The following is a 3985-nucleotide window of genomic DNA, read 5'->3' on the forward strand; positions in this document are numbered from 1 at the left end:
TGGCAAGAGACAGAATTGTGGCAAGGCACAGATCTGGCCAAGGTTACAAAAAAAAAAATCTGCTGCACTTAAGGTTCCTAAGAGCACAGTGGCCTCCATAATCCTTAAATGGAAGACGTTTGGGACGACCAGAACCCTTCCTAAAGCTGGCCGTCCGGCCAAACTGAGCTATCGGGGGAGAAGGGCCTTGGTGAGAGAGGTAAAGAAGAACCCAAAGATCACTGTGGCTGAGCTCCAGAGATGCAGTCGGGAGATGGGAGAAAGTTGTAGAAAGTCAACCATCACTGCAGCCCTCCACCAGTCGGGGCTTTATGGCAGAGTGGCCCGACGGAAGCCTCTCCTCAGTGCAAGACACATGAAAAAACACCTGAAGGACTCCAAGATGGTGAGAAATAAGATTCTCTGGTCTGATGAGACCAAGATAGAACTTTTTGGCCTTAATTCTAAGCGGTATGTGTGGAGAAAACCAGGCACTGCTCATCACCTGTCCAATACAGTCCCAACAGTGAAGCATGGTGGTGGCAGCATTATGCTGTGGGGGTGTTTTTCAGCTGCAGGGACAGGACGACTGGTTGCAATCGAGGGAAAGATGAATGCGGCCAAGTACAGGGATATCCTGGACGAAAACCTTCTCCAGAGTGCTCAGGACCTCAGACTGGGCCGAAGGTTTACCTTCCAACAAGACAATGACCCTAAGCACACAGCTAAAATAACGAAGGAGTGGCTTCACAACAACTCCGTGACTGTTCTTGAATGGCCCAGCCAGAGCCCTGACTTAAACTCAATTGAGCATCTCTGGAGAGACCTAAAAATGGCTGTCCACCAACGTTTACCATCCAACCTGACAGAACTGGAGAGGATCTGCAAGGAGGAATGCAGAGGATCCCCAAATCCAAGTGTGAAAAACTTGTTGCATCTTTCCCAAAAAGACTCATGGCTGTATTAGATCAAAAGGGTGCTTCTACTAAATACTGAGCAAAGGGTCTGAATACTTAGGACCATGTGATATTTCAGTTTTTCTTTTTTAATAAATCTGCAAAAATGTCAACAATTCTGTGTTTTTCTGTCAATATGGGGTGCTGTGTGTACATTAATGAGGAAAAAAAAAATGAACTTAAATGATTTTAGCAAATGGCTGCAATATAACAAACAGTGAAAAATTTAAGGGGGTCTGAATACTTTCTGTACCCACTGTACATCCTCCTGATTCACTAACAAGAAAATATACAAAGGACATACCTGATTTTAAACTTAAAAGTGCCATGCAAGGATTAAATTTAAACAAAAAAAACTTAACTCAAAGTAACTTAAATCAGTTAAATCCTATAAAATACATTAGATAATAAAAGAAATACAACACAATAACATTTACAAAATAACATTTCAAAGGGGGCTTACATATGGATATCTCACCCCATGCTGAGCACTGTGGAATATGAGTGTCACAAACAGAAGAGGACAGACGAGGTAAATTAGTTAAACAAGTCTTTATTGTAGGTGTAGAAGAGAGCAGAGCGGGAATGCAACACAGGTAAGTCAAATGGCAGTAGATGGTTAGATGATGACTTAGCTGGCTGGTGATACTGTGTATTCTGTGCAGGTGAAGGACTGGTGCTGGAGACTGGTGAACAGGAGATCCAAGTAGATGATGAAGGGGAACAGATGATGGCAGACGGAAGACGGATCGGGAACAATAGGTAGGTATTTCAGGTGAGTCAAACGGGTACAGTCTGTAGCTTGTTGTAGACAAGATCAGACCCTGAATTGAAGGGATCGGTGGCAGATAAAGGGTGAGTTGATGAGGAAGTGCAGGTGCAGGGCATCAGTGTTCAGGTGATGATCTGCAGCAGGTGTAGTGATGGCTGACTGAGTGCAGGTGGGGACCAGAAGGGATGCTGGGAAATGTAGTGCTTACGGGTACTGAGTAGGTGACTGTGACAGTACTCCTCCTCCCGCATGTCTGGACTCTGGACGGGAACTGGAGTCACCTCTGGACTCTGGACAATGAAGGGCTTTTAGCTTAAAAGCATGCACATTTGCAGAAATATTGATGGATTCTCATATGTTTATGTCAATTTTCTATACAGAAGAGTAATATTTATTCAATATTTATTGTCATCACTCTGAGCACTGGATACTGTGTTTTCAATTCATACTTGCAGCCGGAAGGCACTCTGTGCACATTTAGTCCACAAATGACTCTGGTGAAGAACAGGCATACCATGTGACATTCCAGGAACTAACAGAGGCTTCCAGAGATCGCTATAACCATGGCTATAACATGAAGATAGACACATAATAAATACACAATTGCGACGATGTATACATGTATTGCCTCAGAATTTGCGTCTGAATAGCGCTCGCTTCGTGGGCGTGGGCGAATTAGTGGATAATGAGCTGACTCGCAATTTTTGAGTCTCTTTCATACTGATGTATGAGCAAGGTGGTATCGCTGGCGCGACCGCCGACTCCAGGGGGTTAAAAAGCCACCCACATTCAACCCAACGCTTGGACGTCAGCTCAGTGGGCTTAAGGGAGAGCCTAGCTGTTAGCTAGCTTCTGAAGTGCAGGGCCACAGCAAAAGAGCACTCTATTCACAAAGTGAAAGGGGCCTATCACCGCCCAGGAGACAACTGCAATGGCCTGCAACCCTAGTCGCTACCTATTCTGCCTCTGCGCCAACCTGCATTATACCGCAAATGCAGAAAGGGGACGGGCCTTGGCTGGACGACTCTCACATGAGAGTAGGCCATTACTAGGGATGCCAAAAAAGAACCCAGACTCAGATAATGAGGGGTGAGGGGCGGGAATGCATTAGCAGACCGCCTCCACTATCCCTAGTGCTTAGCCTAGGCCAGCTATCGAGGCAGCTCTGGTGAGGGCCAGCCTATAAGCATAGATCTACCTGGGGCTCATAATTGAGAGGAGGCAGAATCACTCAACCTGAATAACCGCTAAGGTGGCCTGAATCTACCATGAAAGCCCTACCTATCAGAGCTCAGAGGAGCGATGCTTACCCAGGTAACAATGTCAGGCGGCCCAGTGGGCCGACGCTAGACATTTAATTTATCTGAAGTTCAAGCGCTCGTCTCTTGCACAACAAGTCTCCAAACTTTGTACAAGAGGAGACAAGCTACTCTACCCTGAAGTGGCTATCTAGGAAGCCTGAGGAGGGCCAGCCTTCAACAGAGCAGTGACCTCAAAACCACTCCCATTCTGGGAGGAAGCCAACTCACTCGATACCATACTATTTTAATAGCTGATTTGAGTGGTGGTCTTACCAGTGAATTTACAATAAGCAAAACCAACACACAGTGGGAACTTCAGGGCCCTAAATACATTACTAGTTATTAAAAAATCTTTTTTGGTAAATCCCCACAAACTCTACACAGGGAACAGCGGTCTATAAAGAAAATACTTATTTGGTATTTTAAATAAAACAAAGACCTAAAACAGTTCAACCTACGGCCACAGAGTGGCTACCTACCACCACGAAAACATGGGGTCTACCACCCTTTCAAGCCTGAAAGGGCATTCTCACTATCAAAGTATTTTACCGTCAAAAGATCACAGCTTATAATAGGCCCAGCCCCAGGCCTGATGTAAGAAATGACTGGGGGAAACAGAGGAGGAAAAAGAAGAACAAAGAGGGTAGTTCTGGTCACCCTCAGAGGGAAGAGATCCATCACTAACGCTGACCATGTTTGTGCTGGATCACCTCCCTCAGATCCTTCTTTCTGGAGTCTCGCTTTCTTTTCAACCTACTCCTCCATGAAGGGGGCACACAAGAGGCGATGCTAGCCTTCTGGCCCTGTCTCTGGCCCTCAGGACGAGACGGGCCCTCCTGCCTGAGTGGGTGTGTATACAGATCTCAGCGGTATGCATGTTTTGAATGCCATTGAGCATGCCTTTTGCCTCTCTGAACTTTCCCACCACTGTCTTGATGGAAGTGGCAAAAAGTTCTGAGGGTGAAACCTGCGCATCC

The sequence above is a fragment of the Ctenopharyngodon idella genome, chromosome 21 (genome assembly GCF_019924925.1).
Source record: "Ctenopharyngodon idella isolate HZGC_01 chromosome 21, HZGC01, whole genome shotgun sequence".
Lineage (NCBI taxonomy): Eukaryota > Metazoa > Chordata > Actinopteri > Cypriniformes > Xenocyprididae > Ctenopharyngodon > Ctenopharyngodon idella.